The sequence below is a fragment of the Atractosteus spatula genome, chromosome 10 (assembly GCF_055471065.1).
Source record: "Atractosteus spatula isolate fAtrSpa1 chromosome 10, fAtrSpa1.hap1, whole genome shotgun sequence".
Classification (NCBI taxonomy): Eukaryota; Metazoa; Chordata; class Actinopteri; order Semionotiformes; family Lepisosteidae; genus Atractosteus; species Atractosteus spatula.
The window spans coordinates 5747651-5769038 of NC_142715.1; the positions used below are offsets into that span (position 1 = coordinate 5747651).

Here is a 21388-nt window from a genome sequence, read left to right on the forward strand (position 1 = left end):
ACTCACAGTACAAGTGGAAAGATTACAGATTTTAATCGTCTTTAATTTTGTCTTTAATTTTGCCTGTGGAGTGTATCTTATTAAGCTCTAAATTGTATTTTGAGCGCGTTTTTTGACTTTTTTTTAATTGCATTTTCGGCGCGGACAGCACATACAAGGGTTAATGAACTGCACCAAGAAATTTAAAATAGTATTCTTTAGGTGTGAGGGTAGGAGTGGACCGCAGCAGGCATAATCAGCAAACCAGGAAAACAAAGAACAGGACAGGTGAGATGTGTATCCAGAAAGCGAGTGATCAGAAAAAGGAAATGGAAAACGCAGAAAAAGGAAACGCTTTACAGGATAAAAACAATAACAACAGTAGTGGCTGGGCAAACGATTTTTTTTAATCGAAATACAAATTGAGATACTGTACTGTATAATGATGTGCATGAACAAAGGTATACTGCAATTTTCCTTAGATACGCGATTAATGCTTCGTAGGAGGAGGCGGTCTTTTCCTCTTGTCTAACAGTCTGTCCACAAACAAAACATTCCTGTTAGACAAGAGGAATTGAAAAAAAACAATTTTGTCAATGAAAACCGGTGTGTGTGTCTCTCCCTGCTGGATGTCCCTCTCACAAACTGCTGAATGAATAAAATAATTTTATTGAAAACGCGTTTGCGATTGTCTGGTATTTAATTTGGTCCCTTTTAACTGTTTTTCGATCTACTGTATTGCTTTGAGATGCCACTTTTAAAGGCGATATGTAAAATAAAGTTTTTTATTATTGTTATAGAGAAACATGATCAGATTTTCCCTGGTTCAGAAAAAAGTTCTAAAGTGCTACACATAACTTTCTTAATTCGATGTATTTAAAGCAGTGAACTACTGTAGGTGTCACATAACATTCAGAAATACAATCACGTATTTGACAAATAAAAACGATTATAATCTAATCCTTCCACATTTCATCCCAAAATCCCAAGAAATATAAATCTTGACGGGTAGAAAGCTATGCTGAAAGTTTATTAAGATACTTAGAAGACAAAGATACTGTATCAATTTATGTTGCATTAGCCTGATTATGATTAAAAAACACATATAATTAAACACGCGTTTGCGATTTAAATCAGAACACGATTTAAATCAATATAAATGTTTATATTGTAACGCATACTGTCCAGCCTCCATTTCTCTATAAAAATTTACTCTGTTGCACACACACACACAATAGAAGCAGGAACCACTGTCAGAAGGGAAGATATGTTCAAAATATCGCAAATATCGATCATGTTGCGATATTTTGAAATATAAAAGTCAATTGATTGTCCATAATATCGCTATTCTATTTTTTCGAAGAAATGTTTGTTAAAAGAAAAGTCTAGCACCAGCTGGATTCAAACACACAACCTGCCAGCTGGTAGTCACGCACCTAGACCAGTCGGCTACAAGACAGCTCGCATGAACAGGCAGGCGAAACAGCCCTACACAGCCCTGTCGCAGCACACGAATACCGTTATTAAATTCTTTAGATACGCGATTCCATATTATATTAGCAGAAAAGCTTAAAACTACCACTTTTTCACACGCTATTTCACATGCTAGTTAAATACTTCGATGCTTAAAATCATTAGGGAGAAATGGAATACTGGTGTGTATTTTTCCTTTAAAGTGCCGATTCCTGGAATCTGACTGGCTGACACCCCTCTGAAGTGGTTCCATAAAATCTGGTATACGGAAAAGAAAGCGTTGATAAATACAAGTGTCTTTTAATACACTCTTTGCTGTGCTCTTGAGGATCCTTGTGATATTTTAAGCTCTAGTTGAATGATAGGTGTCGCATTTTAAATCATTTTCGTAGTTAGAAATTATGAAACGCCCTGTTAAAAGCAAGGAAGTTTTTATGCCCGTTGAAGTAAAACAAAATGCCTGACAAAGTATGGCTTGGACAGATTCCAAGTGCTTGTACAAATGTGCTAAAGAAATTATACTTTGAGTATACAGCTTGTCCAAAGTCATCCATTATTAATACTATTAGTAATATCTTCAGTAAAGGCTTTGATGCATAAATATTTCTGATAAAGGTAGGTTGTGTACTTTTGTCCAACTGAGCAATCTTGCTTTCATAAAATATACCAACATTTTAATGACTGATGATTAACATGCTGTAATACACAGTTCAAAATTAAAGGCTCAAATGCTGTACATGAGAGGTTAAGCTCCCCCTGGCGGTTTTACAAGGCGACACCGGATAGTTAACCACGTGACACCACGTTAACTGCGTCATACCGCGTGATACTGCGACACGCCCACCGGGGTATGCCGCGAAATACCTCACTCATTTTGAATGGCTGCATCTGTATAGTAGGCGAGGTACAAAGAAAGGCGAGGTAGAGCTCTCTAAGAGAAGACTCAATTGTTATTTTCAAACCGCTGCTGGCACTGGTTAGTTTATCTGGGCTGGCTGGCGGTTGTGACAAGATCTCAGTCTCAGGACGAGTCTGTTGATACTTTTGTAAATGCACTAAGAGAACTGGCCAAATCATGTGACTTTGAAGGATTGGAAGCTGACATGTTAAGAGATCGACTTTAGAAAGAGCTCTTACAGTTGCTAGAATTTATGAAGCAGCTCAAGCAGAATCAAAAAAATGCTTTCTAACCACAGTGACAAAGCTAGAGAGAGTCATGTTTACTTCAAAAGAAACATTGAACGGGTTGCTCTCTCAAACTTTAGAAACAAAAGCTGAGCAGCAGGACGCAGTCAAGTTAAAGACATAGAAGAACAGGGGACGGCTGACATTACATAACTGACATTACAGGTGCGGACTACCAACGCACAAAGCAGATGAATGCGGAGCACAAGTAACAAAATTTCTACACTGTAAGAAAACAGGTCATTATGCACCAGAGTGTGTAGAAAGAAAATCAGTTTCCAAAAAGAAAAGAAAGTTAATACAACTAAGGAAGGGACAAAGCTTAAAAAAACTGATAAACCAGTGAGCGCAGTTCAAGAACCTTCTTCAGACTCAGATGAATTTGTTTATTCCATTGACCCTGAAGGTAAAGAAACTGTTCAAATAAATGGCCAAGAGATAAAAATGGTGATAGATACAGGAAGTGGAAGAAACCTCATTGGAGTAGAACGTTTCAAGAAAGTGTTTGCACACAGAACTAAACTTAAGCAGACTAATAAGAAATGCTATGCCTATGCACAAATTAGTCCACTTCAGTGTGTTGGCTACTTTGAGGCACAGCTGAAATGGCAGGAAAATGTAATAAAGGACAAAGCCTATGGAATTGAAGGAAATGTAGAACAGTTGTTGGGAAGAAAAGCATGTTTTGATCTGAAGATTCTGAATGTAGGAGACACTGTCAATGTGGTTGACCAGTCCTCAGAGAGGTTTAAGCAGTTAGCACAGGAATATGAGTCACTCTTTAAAGGTTTAGGACAGATCAAGGTTACAGTAGATGAGAAAGTTTTGCCAGTAGCTCAAAGTCTGAGACGAGTACCCTATCCAGTGATAGAAGCTGTTAATCAGGAGTTAGATAAAATCCTGGATGATGGAATTATTGAAGAAGTGAATCAAGGTGCAGATGGATCTAAAATATTCTGATAATACCTAAAAAGACACCAAGGATGTGAGACTGTGTGTGGATCTGTGAGAAGTGAATAAAGCAGTAATCAGAGAGAGACATCTAGTACCAACGGTTGACAGCATATTGCAAGCAGTGCAAGGAGCCAAAGTTTTTGCAAAGTTAGATGTTCGAAAAGGATTCTGGCAAGTTGAGTTGGCCCTGGCATCAAGACACCTTACTACCTTCACCACACACAGGGGTTGTTACCATTTCAGAGTAGTTCCTTATGGCTTGTCTAGTGCCCCAGAGGCCTATCAGAAGGCTATGGACTCGATGTTGTGTGAAATGCCAGGTGTTGTATGGTATATGGATGATGTTGTAGTACATGCGGAAAATGAAGAACAACTTGAACAGAGGCTCAGGCAAGTATTCCAAAGATTCCAAGACAGAGGCTTAACTTTAAATAAAGATAAGTGTATCTTTGGCCTAAAAGAGATCGAGATACTGGGACATTTGGTCACTGCAGAAGGAATAAAACCAGACCCGAAAAAGGTGAGAGCTGTTTGCAGTGCACCGAGACCTGAGAATGTTACGCTTCTGCACTCGTTCTTAGGCACTTGTGGATTTTTGATGAAATTAATTCCTAATTATGCAGATATATCAGAACCCTTAGAAAACTAACGAGGAAAGGACAGAAGTGGGAATGGACATCGGAAACTGAGAAAGCCATTGCCGAGTTGAAAAGAGCACTTGTAACTGAACCATGTCTGGCATACTTCAAACTAGATGCGTCAACAGTAGTGATCAGTGACGCGAATCCTGTAGGACTTGGAGCAGTATTGCTACAAAGACAAGAAGATGGACAGAACAAACCAGTGGCATATGCAAGTCGCTCACTTACCCCAACAGAAAGGCATTACTCACAAATAGAGCGTGAAGCCTTGGGTTGTGTTTGGGCAGTGGAACATTTTAGGACATATTTATGGGGAGGCAAATTCACACTTCAAACGGATCATAAACCCCTCATTTATATGTTCAATCCCAAAAAGGCAACATTGTTACCACCCAGGATACAAAGACTTGGATTGAGATTATGGCCTTATGATTACAAAATTGAACACATAGTAGGGAAAACCAATGTCGCAGACTCATTGTCACGTCTTCCTTTACCAGACACAAAAGACACTGGTTATGTAGACACCTATGTTGATAGAGTGCTTTCAATCAGCACTTATGAACTGCATGCACTGACACTTGAGGAACTTAAACAAGCAACAAACGAAGATGACACATTGAAATTGTTGATGTCCATTGTGGAAAAAGGACAATGGCCTAATCCAATTCCAGACAAACTGCAGCCATACCACAGGTGTAGGTTGGAGTTATCTACATATGATGGACTGCTTTTAAGAGGACAGAGGATTGTGTTACCGAAAACAAAAATCAGACAAGCACTGAAAATAGCACATGAGACACATCAGGGTGTAGTTCGTACAAAACAGTACCTGAGAAGCAACTTTTACTGGCCCAACATGGACAGTGATGTTGAAAGACTAATCAGGAATTGTTCCACTTGTGTGTTGAATCAGCCATTGCAGGAGGATCAACCTCTCCAACCACTTTAATTACCACCAAGGCCTTGGACAAAATTGGGCATTGCCCTGGTAGGTCCCATTCAGAATGAATACATATTGACTGTCATAGACTATTATACTTCTTACCCTGAGCCGGTTTTGTATCAGACATATCTTCAGCCACAGTTATTAGAGAGCTGATGAACATCTTTGCACAATTTGGTTATCCACTAGAGGTAGTAACAGATTATGGCAGGCAATTCATAGGACAGTTGTTTGAATCATTTCTGACTAATTGTGGAATTAAACACATCCGTGCATCACCTTACTATCCGAGAAGTAATGGCAAAATTAAAAGATTTCACAGATACCTGAAAAAGGCCTTAAGAGCAGCTGTGACAGAAGGAAAAAAGAGAGAGAGGAAGATTCTGCTGACTTATAGATCAACACCACACAGGGCATCTGGAGAAACCCCAGCTAATCTTATCATTGGGCGTGATATCCAGACTAAACTACCAAACGTGGAAAAGAAAGAAGAAGAGCCAAGGGACATTCAAAAGACAAAAGATATCCATAGACATCATGAGGAGTATGCACACAAAATGAAATTATATGCAGACCAGACACATCGAGCAAGGGATCATAACTTCAAGGTCGGTGACGTAGTGTTTGTGGCTGGCCTAGACACCAGTAAATTGGATGCCAAGTTCAAAGACACTCGCTATGTGTTATTGAGAAACACCTCTTGTAACTCTTTTGAGTTAGTGAATGTGGAAGATGGCTCAAAAATAATGAGAAATATAAAACATCTTTGACACGCTCCTCCATTGGATCTTGATTTTGAATCTGCAGAAACAGAAAATGCTGAGAATACAGGACTTTCTGACGTGCAGGATGTGCCGAGTCCTCAGACAGTGGAGAGTACATCCGTAGGAGAGCCAGTAACCTTACCCAGAAGTAAAGTAACAACCAGAAGTGGCAGGGTTATCAGGAAACCGGCTCATTACAGAGACATTTAAAAATACAGGACTTGCATAGCTCTCCAAATGTTAAATTGCCCTATTTTGTTTGTGTTATCTATGTAGATGTTGCTTAGACTGCTAGAAATGAGGTTATATTTAGAAGTGACTTAAGTAGAAATTGAACTAAAATTTGAGTTGGTACGCATAGAAATTGTTGTAAAAAAAGATGAATGTATTGAATAGAAATGAAAGGTTTTATATACATTTTGTTGTAATAGTGAATAACCGTTTACTGTGTGTTGATATAAAATTGTTACAATTGTATGGTAAAGTTATAGACTTTAAAAATAACAAAGGAAGGGATGTAGTATAGTGAATAGACATCGCGAGACAACAGAACGAGAGAGTAGAAGGCGGGAACATATGGTGTGAGAGCGTGATTTGTGTAGTTAATAAAATAGTCTAAATCATATAAGAAAGGCTCTTTATTAAGATACACAACATGCTCGATAAGCTACTAGACACACCCACCCCTCCTCACACAGACCGTGGAAAAGCCCCCGAGTGGGAGGGCTCTCTCTTCCTCCCAGGAGCTCTTGGACACGATGCACAGACAGAGCGTGGGGAGCCGCCGCCTGCAAACACGGCTCCAGGCAGGACTCCACTCCGCAGGAGCCGCAGAGCAGAGGAGATGGGGGCAGCTTAGCTCCTGTGCAGAGACTTGAGCTGTTGTTGCTGCGGACGCTGTCTTTTCTTTTCACGGGGTAGGAGTGAATGTTGAGTTGCCCTTAGAAATGAAGCAGAGCACTTCAACAGCACAGGTGTGTGTGTGTGTGTGCGAACCTTTAGCCCAGGTTCGATTCTGGGAGACAGATCGAACCTGGGCTAAAAGAGAGGGGGCTTAGCCCTCTTGCATTTGCTAGTTCGAAGTTGTACAACCCATTTGTATCTGCTAGGCGGCGCAGTCGTTGTGCACAAAGAACGCTTTGAAAAGCGTCAAAAGCAAGTCATTCCGAGTTGGTCGGTTGTGTTTTCCATTCAGACGCGAAATGCTGAAATGATCTCTCGGCTCCTCGGTTGTCATTTCTGCTCCGTAAAGGAATCACAGTACGCGTCGGCTTCCAGCACGGTGGGTCAAGACACGATGCCTGGGGTCGGAGCAAGTGATGTCTTCCTTGTTAGTATAGTGGTGAGTATCCCTGCCTGTCATGTGGGAGACTGGGGTTTGATTCCCCGACGGGGAATCGCTCTTCTTCTACCTCCTTAGAGAAAGGACTGCCTTTCACTTCTCTGTATTTTCTTTCACAGCGCTGTGCAGCTTTTCATTGCTCTTGCTTTCCTGTTCCTGATGGTAGCGGTTTAGAGAACAGAAAGTCCCATGGGACATACCCTCAAACTCATATCTAACATAAACGAGCGAATTGGCCAAATCGATTACAGACTCACCTAATTGCAATGAAAAGCATCTGCTCATCTTAACGCGCTCTACCAGTGTACTTTTGATATCATCCGCCATTTCAATAATTCTATGAGTGACTGTGTCTTTCAGAGGGGGCAGCAGGTCGAGCTGTTTAGCAGCTTTTTTCCACACATAATACGTGTTAGCTCTTTTGCTAACAGTAAATAAGGGTGTTCAAAAAAAGTGTCTGTTTATTAGGTGTAAAAATTCCTTAACGTCTTTGATGCTGTCATCAAAGATAAACTACAGTCAGCAAAGATAAAAGGATAATAATCTTTGCATACTGCCCTGTCTTTCTCACACCTGAAGAAGGCTCCACAGCCGAAACGGTGTGTTTCCTTTCTTCTCTTTTCAACATGGAATAATCCTTTACTTGTTCCTTTGCAGCCTACGCATGCTGACGCAGCTACCCACCTGATATATAACATTCCTATAATCACAACTATGAATTTCCACTGTGGGTATTACGTCACAACGCAGAAATGCAACAGTGACGTGTCGTAATTACAAATGTACATGATAAGTGATTTTGTCTCTCCTACCTTAGTGTCGGAATATTAAGATGTTCTGGTGACAAGGAAGGAGGGAAAAAGTAAATCAGCAGAAGGGGTGCTATTTTGTTGACTGTTAATGCCATGTTCAGAAGGTCATATTTAAAAAATGGTACAGTAAATTTTCTTATACTTAATGATTTTCATAATTTGTCACATTACCTTAGTGGCAGAATTGTGAGACTCTTTTATCAGGAGGGAGGGTCATAGCAATAAGCAGAAAGTGCCATCACCCTTTGCTCATCTTCGGTTAACCATATTCTCACATGCCATTTTCTAAATGTCCCATTGTAAACTGCTATATTAACATTTCCTGCAAAATGCAAGATTTTGAGACTTTTAATAATCAGAAGGCAAGGTCGTGGTAAATATGCAGAAAATGCCAGTGAATTAATGGTTTGCTTTTGTCTTATTTACTTGTCGTCTAACATGCCAGTTTGTGTTATTGTGAGTTTTGAAAATTGGTTTTCGATTTTCTTAAATGTGTTTCATACAAAAATGCAATTTGGATAATCATTATTTACATATTCCCCTTTACTGAGGCTATGTCCAGTAATCCACTCGGATTAGTATTTTTAAAAATAACTATAGAGAGCCATCTACAGGCGAAAGGCGGCATAACATCACAGTAGCATCTTATAAGGTGGAACGAAAACGCGAATAAGAAGCTGCCGAATAAGAAGCCAACTTCAGCTTCGTGAATGCAACAGGACTGGGTGAGGTGAGGTGGAAAAATATTTCTTCCTCTGAATCCTAACATTTTTGTAGTTGTTCCAGGACTTCTCACCCCAGATAAAGCTGCCAATACATCACTTGTTTCTACTCCATCAATATCAGCAGTGTTATCGGTACTAAGCTCCACAGCCGAAACATTGTGTTTCCTTTCTTCTCTCCGTGAAGGTCGATTCGATTTGTCAGCGAAACCGAAACTTAACCCTTTTTATAATTGCAGGAAATGCGAGTGTTTAACACGTGTCAAAATCACCGGGAATGTCCAATAATGACCAACATTGCAACCCCCCAGAAAACCATATTCACCCATGAAAAATGATCGTCGAATGGCTGGCGGGAGACATCATTTATACTCCCGTTGCATTGTGTGGCGGGGGCTCCGTGTCCCCTGAGCGGGATTGGAGGATCGTTTATTTGCAATTCCTTGGAAAGGAGCTTCTTTCAAAATCAATGCGTGCCTGGATGTTCGCGAACGTGCTCCCTTGTGTTGGCTTGTCCCGCACTGGAGGAGCACAAGGCAAGTCTTCACAAGACAAAAACCTCCAGTGCACAGCACTCTGAAAACATTTCTGGGCTGTCGCGTGTTTATTTCAGCACATAAAGCGCACCAGTCCAACACGTCGGCCGGGCGCGCGGCGCCTCCGTCCTCTTGTGGCCTTGCGGCGTCAGAGCAAGAGGCTCCTTCTCGCTGCCTTTCCGCTGTGTTGCAGAGCCCCGAGAGGGAACCTGGAGCGCACACTTTGTGGGGGGCGGGGGACCGCGTTCGCGCTCTGCCCCCGGTCTCTTGCGCAAGTACTAAATCTCACTGCGCCAGCCAGCGGCCAGGAGACAAGTACAATATCGCGGGACAGGGGGGCCTCGTCATTGATTGTTACATATGAGACGGGGATTAGGAGGAGACCCCGACTGATTGGTAAAGGGGAACACTAACACCAGAGTGACACCCCCGGCGTCTCTTTTTGAGAGACGCCTTGGGATTTCTTAATGGCCAAGGAGGGTCGGGACCTCGGTTTTACGGCTCCCCCGAAGGACGGCGCCTGTTTGTGCAGCAGAGTGTCGCCATCAGGATGCTGGGGCATAAGAAAGCCACACAGACCGCAGGGTGAGCACTCCCTACTGGTCCCAGTCACACCTCTTGCAGGAGCAGCAGCAACCTGAGCTTTTCCGGGGGGAATATCCCATCCGGCTGCCGGCTAGGCTCACACCTGCTGGGCTGCCGTGGGTGAGCCCAGTCGAGAGTCGCAGGGTGAGATCTAGTCACCGGGGAGAAACGATACAAGAGAAGGATTACTCGGCTCCCAGCACTTGAAAAGACCGACAAATGACTTGTTCCCGCCGGAGCTGAATGTACCTGCATGTGTCGTGTCATCTTCTTCCCCCGCCCCGCTGTGTTTGCTGTATTGTCTTTGAAGCCGGCCCCCGAGACGAGACGGGCTGTGCCCCAATTAACACTTTACAGGTGCCATTCCCCGGCATCGTGGCCATTGTCGGTGGTCACACGCGATAAGATAAGGTGGAGGAGAGTGGGGCATGCCCAGCGCCAGTGTAACGTTGCCATAGCCAAAATGTAATGTAGTGGCTCTCTGAAGGCACCAGTTCTGTAGGGTTTGGGCATTTACTGGGACAATTATTAATTGTAGCAGTAAATCACAAAATTGATTCTTGCGATGGCTTTAGAATCCAACCATGCGACATAACTCAAACAACGCACACACACAGGTACTAATACACGAGGATACATTTATTAATACATAAAATATGCATATAAAACTAACAGATCTTATCGAGAGGGTTATCAGAATACAAAAGATATATATTCAGTCAGTTACGAAGTGTTACACATATCAAGAGGACATACGTTCAGTATATCATTCATTAAGACCGTTTCGTAAATGAACTTGGTTATAACTTCTACATTAGATACTCAAAACAAGTACATAACTCTTAGGAATTAAATTGATATCAACTGGTTGGGATAACAATTGAATTCTCGAGCCGTAATGCAGTGAAGTTGAATACTCATCCAATCTCTGGGGATTCAGATCTCCTGCGGGCACAAAGAAACAGTTGCAGGCTGTTGCTGTCCAATCCGCGCTCTCTGGCTGCGTGCCAGGCTGTGCTGTGCGGCTTGCGACGGTGCGCTGCAGATGCTCACTGGCCGGCTAGTTAGTGTTGGCTTTAACTAGCAAAGTTTGCGCACAGGAGAAAAGATGACTGTGAGTCCCAGCAAGTCAGGAAGAGGACCGGTTCGTTTCTGATGAAGAGCTAGTTCTGAATAGTGATTCAGCTGTCCACAGTTCTGACCTGTTCACGAGGCCTGCTGCTGTTGCTAACCTCGGGTGGATCCTCTGGTTACTCTCTGGCAACCTCCGCTCTAGACTCTTAGAACAAAGGAAAGTTCTGGCACTCGGACACACTGGCCGTTCCGTGGTTGTCCGGGCTGAGTCTCAGGATGGTCAGGAGGCGCGCTGCGAGAATGTCCTGCCCTTGGGAGCCTTCTGCTCCTGGGCCGTCCTGCCCTGGAATTCTCCTTTGAATTCCCTTTAGAAAAGTTCACAGAATTCTCTCCTGAAATCTCTTGAATCTCCCAGGCTCTCTGTGTTGCCTGTTTTTACCTGGAGGAACTTCAGCTCGTTGATTGGCTGAAAGTTCCATGGGCATCAGAGTCCCACGTGGGTTACTCGGCCCTACCAGTCCCTGATTGGTTGATCAAGGTGAGATATGAGTCACTTACTCCTGACACTTAGGAATGCAGTCCAGAAGTCCATCTGGCACTCCCTAGACAGATAGGCGCCAATGGATGACCATTGATCATGATAGCCAGGCTTAGCTAAGTGCACCCCCCTTTGGGAGCTGTCCTAGGAAACCTTAAATCAAAGGAAACCTTAAATCAGCCTGCATGAATAGTTTCTCTGTGGCTGCAACACAGAGATGAACAGAGAGATGAGGCCTAATTTGGGAAAGCTCAGAAACACTTAATTCTGCCTTATTAATAAGCCTCGCCACTACACCAGACATTCAAGGAGGGGGCTGTGCGAGGTGAGGTGAGGTGAGGTGCGACACGCCGGAGCCCCGACGCTGCTAATGCGGAGCACTTGTTGAACTGGCATTGAAAGGACGTGTGCGCACGGAGCGAGCCTTCCCTGCGGCAGAGCGTGGAAACTTTCTCCCCGCGCTGCAGGAGTTGTGTGCGCTGCAGCGGTGCCGAGAGAACAGCACAGAAGGCAGCAGCCTCTGGAGAGCGGGTAAGAGACGGAGCCTTGTGGGCAGGCGAGCAGGCATGTTTTTTGGAAATTGCTGAAAAGGCTCCGGTGTTTGTTCGGTGTGTGGCAGGCGCACGACGCGAGCTTGCGTAGCGATCTGCCCGTCTGGTGTTATGCAAATGAGGCCGAATTGCGTCCCGGGACATGCTGCGAATGCACAATGGCGACTGCAGATGTGTAGGAAACGGCGCGCTCGTTTTCTCGTTTTGTGAGACTCTCGTGAGTGTGCGAAAGAGTGGGCCCAGCAGGAGGCGGTGGCGTGCGGGGCGAGGAGCTGGCCTAGGCTGCGCGATTTGTGCTGTGGGTGCGGGCCGCTTGCAGGGGCTTGTACAACTCATACTTACCTGGCAGGGGAGATACCTTGATCAAGAAGAAGGTTCACCCAGGGCGAGGCTTGGCCATTGCACTCCGGCTGTGCTGACCCCTGCGAATTCCCCAAATGTGGGAATCTCGACTGCATAATTTCTGGTAGTGGGGGACTGCGTTCGTGCTCTCCCCTGATGTGCTTGGTCCAATATCAGATATGGAAGAGTTACGACACCACGAGCTGCGATAGAATCCCAGTTCGAAAGGAGTCGATGCCACTGCCGGTTCCCGGTTTCTTTTAGTTAGAGGTCCGGAGAAGCATCTCAAGCTGGTTACACTACTCCTTCCGGACATTCATTCCCTTTTCAAAGTCAGTCGTTTTGCTGTAGTCTGCATCATTTAGGCTGATTATCGAGGTTAGCCTTTATTTGGTCATGGGGGCCTCGGTACTGTATGCTAATTCTAAAGACAGTTTCACCCGTTTTCTGATTGCTAGGTTCTGTACCAGTGCAGACATGTCAAACAGTGAATGGCTGTACCTCTATTGTATCCGTGCTCAATGAATGAAATCAGTAATAAATGAATATATGTATAGTTATATGAAAAACAAGTGGTTTATCGACTCATCTTCATTTGCAGATTTAGAGGCAGCTTCAATATTCGTTTTACAAACGGGTTTTTTTTTTATATGGGTCACACACATGCCATAGCAACAAAACATCTCTAGAGATGAGGCTATAGATCACCTTTCCATCCTCCAGGTTTTCCCCCCGAAGCCTACGGCACCAATGGTGACTCCTGCTGGCCGAGAGAGCAAGAGCTTGCAGCACCTGGTATTCCCAGGCGGTCTCCCATCCAAGTACTAACCAGGCCCAACCCTCCTTAGTTTTCAAGATCAGACGAGATCAGGCGCGTTCAGGGTGGTGTGGCCACAAGTGCAAACAGCACCGCCTGACTCGCTACTTGAAGCTGTGTGTGGCTGGGGCTCCGTGCCCCCCGAGCGGGACTGAAGGATCGTTTGTGTGCAACTCTTTGGAAAGGAGCCTCTTTCCAAATCGCGTTGCGTGCCTGGATGTTGGCGAATGTGCTCCCTTGTGTTGTCTTGTCCCGCACTGGAGGAGGACAAACAAACTGCACGGAGGAGCACAAGGCAAGTCTTCACAAGACAAAAGCCTCCAGTGCACAGCACTCTGAAAACATTTCTGGGCTGTCGCATGTTTATTTCAGCACATAAAGCGCCCCAGTCCAACACGTCGGCCGGGCGCGAGGCGCCTCCGCCCTCTTGTGGCCTTGCGGCGTCAGAGCAAGAGGCTCCTTCTCGCTGCCTTTCCGCTGTGTTACGTAGAGAGTGGAGGGGTTGGATGTTAGGGCCTGACGAGACTGCATTATGTAGAGAGTGGAGGGGTGGGTTTCAGGGCCATACGACACTTCTTTACGGAGAGAGTGGCGGGGGTGGGATGTCAGGGCCTGACGATACTGCTTTACGCAGAGAGTGGCGGGGTGGGTGTCAGGGCCATAAGACACTGCTTTATGCAGAGACTGGAGGGATTTGTATCAGGGTCATACGACAGTTCTTTATGCAGAGAGTGGCAGGAGTGGGATGTCAGGACTATATGACAGTGCTTTACACAGAGAGCGGTGGGGTTGGGGTGTCAGGGCCTTTAGACACTGCTTTATGCAGAGAGTGGAGGGGGTGGGATATCAGGGCCTGACGAGACTGCTTTATGCAGAGAGTGGAGGGGTGGGTGTCGGGGCCATACGACACTTATTTACATAGAGAGTGGCTAGGGTGGGATATCAGGGCCATACGACATTGCTTTACGCAGAGAGTGGAGGGGTGGGATGTTAGGGCCACAGACAGTGCTTTACGTAGAGAGTGGGAGGGGTGGGATGTCAGGGCCTGACCATACTGCTTTACGCAGATAGTATCAGGGGTGGGATGTCAGGGCCTGACGATACTGCTTTACGCAGAGTGTGGCAGGGGTTGGATGTCAGGGCCTGATGACACTGCTTTAAGCATAGAGTGGAGGGTGGGTGTCAGGGCCATACGACACGTCTTTAGGCAGAGAGTGGCAGGGGTGGGATGTCAGGGCCTTACGATACTGCTTTACGCAGAGAGTAGCGGGGGTGGGATGGGATGTCAGGGCTTGACGACACTGCTTTATGCAGAGAGTGGAGGGGTGGGTGTCAGGGCCATACGACAGTGCTTTTTGCAGAGAGTGGCAGGAGTGGGATGTCAGGACTATACGACAGTGCTTTACACAGAGAGCGGTGGGGTTGGGATGTCAGGGCCATACGACAGTGCTTTACGCAAAGAGTGGAGGGGTGGGTGTTAGGGCCATACGACACTTCTTTACGTAGAGAGTGGCGGGGGTGGGATGTAAGGGCCTGACGATAATTCTTTACGCGGAGAGTGGCGGGGGTGGGATGTCAGGGCCTGAAGATACTGCTTTTCGCAGAGAGCGGTGGAGGTGGGATGTCATGGTTATACGACAGTGCTTTCCACTGAGAGTGGTGGGGGTGGGATGTCATGGCCATAAGACACTGCTTTATGCAGAGAGTTGAGGGATTGATGTCAGGGCCGTACGACAGTGCTCCACTCAGGCCTCTGCTTGAATTTGTACTCCTCCTCTCTCTCCCTACCTCTACCTCTCCCTCTCTCTACCTCTCTCCCTACCTCTCCCTTTTCCCCTCCCTACCTCTCTCCCTACCTCTACCTCTCCCTCTCTGTGGGGCCAGCAGGGGGTGCTCACCCTGCGGTGTGTGTGGGTCCTAATGCCCCAGTATAGTGACGGGGGACACGATCTGGCCCACCAGCGACGAGCAGGTTACCAGATCTAGACAAAGGGGGCAACTCTTAGTCGTATGAGCTTAGTCACACATCGCAGCGATTAAAAAAACAAAACAAACATATTAAAACATATAACAAACATGTCTGTTACGAACAACTTTTTTTTCCTACATTGAAAGTCTCTTTCCCGGGTGATTTTCTAGCGCGACTGGGGCTCTTCATTTCTCCTCTGTGTCTCATCGCGGGCGGATTTGAAAAAGACCACAGAACCTGCCGCTGCAGTGCTCTCGCTTATGGGCTCTCATCCTGCATCACCAATCTTCCACAGGAGGGACAGAGCCGGATTTCTGTCTGGAAAATAAACTCCAGAGTGAGAGAGAGAGAGAGCAGAGAGGGGTAGGGAGAGGTAGAGAGAGGTAGAGCGGTAGAGAGGTAGAGAGAGGGAGAGAGGTGGAGGGCGAGGGAGAGGGAGAGAGGGGGTTAGGGAGAGAGGGAGAGGTAGAGAGAGGGAGAGGTAGAGGTAGGGAGAGAGGTAGGGAGGGGAAAAGGGAAAGGTATGGAGAGAGGTAGAGAGAGGGAGAGGTAGAGGTAGGGAGAGAGAGGGAGGAGGAGTACAAATTCAAGGAGAAAATCCACAACACAACACAGGCGTCGGAATGCGTGGGGTACAAAAGGAACAAGTAAAATGTTTCTTCCGGGCTGAAAAGAGAAGGAAGGAAAACACACTGTTGCGGCGCTACAACACGAAGACGCCAAGCCGGTTGAGCACAGCAAACTCAACCTGTTCTCACAAGATGCTTGCGCTTCAGGCGAAATAAAAGCTGCTGAGCTAAATCAGGAAAGCGGTGATTATTAGGACTGCTCACTGTTCCACAGGCTGGGACAGGAGATCACACACTGTATTATTATTATTAAGAGACAGGCTCACTGTCTGTTCCGCAGGCTGGGACAGTGGATCACACACTATATTATTATTACTGAGAGACAGGCTCACTATCTGTTCCCCAGACTGGGACAGAAGATCACACACTGTATTATTATTGAGAGACAGTGAGCCTGTCAATCAGACTGTGTGAACAGTCTGTCCCAGCCTGAGGAACAGACCACAGTCTGATTGACAAACTCACTGTCTGTTCCTCAGGCTGGGACAGGAGATCCCACACTGTATTATTATTATTTAGAGACAGACTCACTGTCTTTTCCACAGTCTGGGACAGGAGGTCACTCACTGTATTATAATTATTGAGAGACAGACTCACCGTCTTTTCCTCAGTCTGGGACAGGTGGTCACACACTGTATTATTATTGAGAGACAGGCTCACTGTCTGTTCCTCAGGCTGGGACAGTAGATCACACTGTATTATTATTATTAATATTATTGAGAGTCTGACTCACTGTTCCCCAGGCTGGGACAGGAGATCCCACACTGTATTATTATTATTTCGAGACAGGCTCACTGTTTGTTCCTCAGGCTGGGACAAGAGATCCCACCCTGAATTATTATTATTGAGAGTAAGGCTTACTCTCTGTTCCTCAAGCTGAGACAGGACATCACATACTGTATTATTATTGATTGACAGGCTCACTGTTCCTCAGGCTGGGACAGGAGATCACACACTGTATTATTATTATTGAGAGACGGGCTCATTTTCTGTTCCTCTGGTGGGACAGGGGATCACACAGTTTATTATTATTATTGAGAGATAGGCTCACTGTCTCTTCCTCAGGATGGAACAGGAGATCCCACACTGTATTATTATTATTGAGAAACAGGCTCACTGTGTCTTCGTTTGGGCTGGGACAGTAGATCACACACTGTATTATTATTACTGAGAGAGAGGCTCACTGTCTGTTCCTCAGGCTGGGACAGGAGATCACACACTGTATTATTATTGTTTAGAGACATGCTCACTGTCTGTTCCTCTGGCTGGGGCAGGAAATGACACACTGTATTATAATTACTGAGATACAAGCTCACTGTCTGTTCCTCTGGATGGGACTGGAGATCACACACTGTTCTATTATTATTCAGAGAAATGCTCACGGTATGTTCCTCAGACTGGGACAGGACATTCCACACTAGGTTATTATTATTGAGAGACAGGCTCACTGTTTCTCAGGCTGGGACAGGAGATCACACTGTATTATTCTTGAGAGACAAACTCACTGTCTGTTCCTCAGGCTGGGACAGTAGATCACACTGTATTATTATTATTGAGAGTCTCGCTCACTGTTCCCCAGGCTGGGACAGGAGATCCCACACTGTATTATTATTATTTAGAAACTGACTCACTGTCTTTTCCTCAGTCTGGGACAGGAGGTCACACACTGTATTATAATTATTGAGAGACAGACTCGCTGTGTTTTCCTCAGTCTGGGACAGGTGGTCACACACTCTATTATTATTGAGAGACAGGCTCACTGTCTGTTCTTCAGGCTGGGACAGTAGATCACACTGTATTATTATTATTATTATTAATATTATTGAGAGTCTGGCTCACTGTTCCCCAGGCTGGGACAGGAGATCACACTCTGTATTATTATTATTTCGAGACAGGCTCACTGTTTGTTCCTCAGGCTAGGAAAGGAGATCCCACACTGAATTATTATTATTGAGAGACAGGCTTACCCTCTGTTCCTCAAGCTGAGACAGGACACCATATACTGTACTATTATTGATTGACAGGCTCACTGTTCCTCAGGCTGGGACAGGAGATCCCACACTGTATTATTATTATTGAGAGACGGGCTCATTGTCTGTTCCTCTGGCTGGGACAAGAGATCACACAGTGTATTATTATTATAGAGATACAGGCTCACTGTCTGTTCCTCAGGCTGGGACAGAGGATCACACACTTTATTATTATTATTTAGAGACAGGCTCACTGTCTGTTCCTCAGGCTGGGACAGAAGATCACACACTGTATTATTATTATTGAGAGTCTGACTCACTGTTACCCAGGCTGGGACAGGAGATCACACACTGTATTATTATTATTGAGAGACAGACTCACTGTATGTTCCTCAGGCTGGGACAGGAGATCACACTGTATTATTATTATTATTAAGAGACAGACTCACTGTCTGTTCCTCTGGCTGGGGCAGGAAATGACACACTGTATTATTATTACTGAGATACAAGCTTACTGTCTTTTCCTCTGGCTGGGACTGGAGATCACACACTGTTCTATTATTATTGAGAGACATGCTCATGTTTTGTTCCTCAGACTGGGACAGGGCATTCCACACTAGGTTATTATTACTGAGAGACAGGCTCACTGTTCCTCAGGCTGGGACAGGAGATCACACTGTATTATTATTGAGAGACATGCTCACGGTTTGTTCCTCAGACTGGGACAGGGCATTCCACACTAGGTTATTATTATTTAGAGACAGGCTCACTGTCTGTTCCTCAGGCTGGGACAGGAGATCACACACTGTATTATTATTATTGAGAGACGGGCTCATTGTCTGTTCCTCTGGCTCGGACAGGGGTTCACACAGTGTATTACTATTATTGAGAGATAAGCTCACTGTCTGTTCCTCAGGCTGGGACAGGAGATCCCACACTGTATTATTATTGCTGAGATACAAGCTCACTATCTGTTTCTCTGGCTGGGACTGGAGATCACACACTGTTCTATTATTATTGAGAGACATGCTCACGGTTTGTTCCTCAGACTGGGACAGGACATTCCACACTAGGTTATTATTATTGAGAGACAGGCTCACTGTTCCTCAGGCTGGGACAGGAGATCACACTGTATTATTATTGAGAGACAAACTCACTGTCTGTTCCTCAGGCTGGGACTGTAGATCACACTGTATTATTATTATTGAGAGTCTGGCTTACTGCTCCACAGGCTGGGACAGGAGATCCCACCCTATATTATTATTATTTAGAGACAGACTCACTGTCCTTTCCTCAGTCTGGGACAGGTGGTCACACACTGTATTATTATTGAGAGACAGGCTCACTGTCTTTTCCTCAGGCTGGGACAGTAGATCACACTGTATTATTATTATTAATATTATTGAGAGTCTGGCTCACTGTTCCCCAGGCTGAGACAGGACATCACATACTGTACTATTATTGATTGACAGGCTCACTGTTCCTCAGGCTGGGACAGGAGATCCCACACTGTATTATTATTATTGAGAGACGGGCTCATTCTCTGTTCCTCAGGCTGGGACAGAGGATCACACACTGTATTATTATTATTTAGAGACAGGCTCACTGTCTGTTCCTCAGGCTGGGACAGAAGATCACACACTGTATTATTATTATTGACAGATAGGCTGACTTTCTGTTCCTCAGACTGGGACAGGAGATCACACACTGTATTATTATTATAGAGAGACAGGCTCACTGTCTTTTCCTCAGGCTGGGACAGTAGATCACACTGTATTATTATTATTAATATTATTGAGAGTCTGGCTCACTGTTCCCCAGGCTGAGACAGGACATCACATACTGTACTATTATTGATTGACAGGCTCACTGTTCCTCAGGCTGGGACAGGAGATCTCACACTATATTAGTATTTTTGAGAGACATGCTCATCGTATGTTCCACAGACTGGGACAGGACATCCCACACTGGATTATTATTATTGAGAGACAGGATCACTGTCTGTTCCTCAGGCTAAGACATGAGATCACATACTGTATTATTATTATTGAGAGAGGCTTACTGTCTGTTCCCCAGGCTAGGACAGGAGATCACACACTGTAATATTATTATTGAGAGACAAGCTCACTGTCTGTTCCTCGGGTTGGGACAGGAGATCACACACTGTATTATTATTATTATTGAGAGACAGGTTCACTGTCTGTTCCTCAGGCTGGGACAGGAGATCACACACTGTATTATTATTATTATTGAGAGACAGGTTCACTGTCTGATCCTCAGGCTGGGACAGGAGATCACACACTGTATTATTATTACTGAGAGAAAGGTTCACTGTCTCTTCCTCAGGCTGTGACAGGAGGTCACACACTGTATTATTATTATTATTGAGAGACAGGTTCACTGTCTGTTCCTCAGGATGGGACAGGAGATCACACAATGTATTATTATTATTGAGAGACAAGTTCACTGTTCCTCAGGCTGGGACAGTAGTTCACACTGTATTATTATTATTATTGAGAGTCTGGTTCACTGTTCCCCAGGCTGGGACAGGAGGTCACACACTGTATTATTATTATTGAGAGACAGGCTCACTGTCTTCTCCTCAGGCTGGGACAGGAAGACACACACTGTATTATTATTATTGAGAGGCAGGCTCACTCTCTGTTCCTCAGGCTGGAACAGGAGATCACACACTGTATTATTATTATTGAGAGACAGGCTCACTGTTCCTCAGGCTGGGACCGTAGTTCACACTGTATTTTTATTATTGAGAGTCTGGCTCACTGTTCCCCAGGCTGGGACAGGAGGTCACACACTGTATTATTATTATTGAGAGACCTGCACTTTCCTGACTGTTCCTTAGGCTGGGACAGCAGTTTATAATCTGCTTTATTATTATTGAGAGACTGCCTCACTCCTGTCTGTTTCTCATTTTGGGACAGGAGATCACACACTGTATTATTATTATTGAGAGACGGGCTGACTGTCTGTTCCTCAGGCTGGGACAGTGGATCACACACTATTTTATTATTACTGAGAGACAGTCTCACTTTCTGTTCCCCAGACTGGGACAGAGGATCACACACTGTATTATTATTATTGAGAGACGGGCTGACTGTCTGTTCCTCAGGCTGGGACAGTGGATCACACACTATTTTATTATTACTGAGAGACAGTTTCACTTTCTGTTCCCCACACTGGGACAGAGGATCACACACTGTATTATTATTATTGAGAGACAGGCTCACTGTCTGTTCCTCAGGCTGGGACAGGAGGTTACACACTGTATTATTATTATTGAGAGACAGGCTCACTGTCTGTTCCTCAGAATGGGACAGGAGATCACACAGTTTATTCATATTATTGTTGAGAGACATGCTCACTGTCTGTTCCTCTGGCTGGGGCAGGAAATGACACACTGTATTATTATTATTGAGATACAGGCTCACTGTCTGTTCCTCTGGCTGGGACTGGAGATCACACACTGTTCTATTATTATTGAGAGACAAGCTTGCTGTCTGCTTCTCAGGCTGGGTCAGGAGATCACACACTGTACTAT

At 45.0% G+C, this 21388-nt stretch overlaps 1 non-coding gene and 1 pseudogene across 1 annotated transcript; one reads left to right on the top strand and one right to left on the bottom strand.

Moving 5' to 3' along the window:
• Positions 1-12436: 12436 nt before the first annotated feature.
• On the top strand, positions 12437-12600 carry LOC148824570 (U1 spliceosomal RNA). Its single transcript, XR_016093334.1, has one exon. It is a non-coding gene; the product is annotated as a U1 spliceosomal RNA (small nuclear RNA).
• Positions 12601-13224: 624 nt separating this feature from the next.
• On the bottom strand, positions 13225-13343 carry LOC148824571 (5S ribosomal RNA; annotated as a pseudogene).
• Between the last annotated feature and the right edge of the window lie 8045 nt (positions 13344-21388).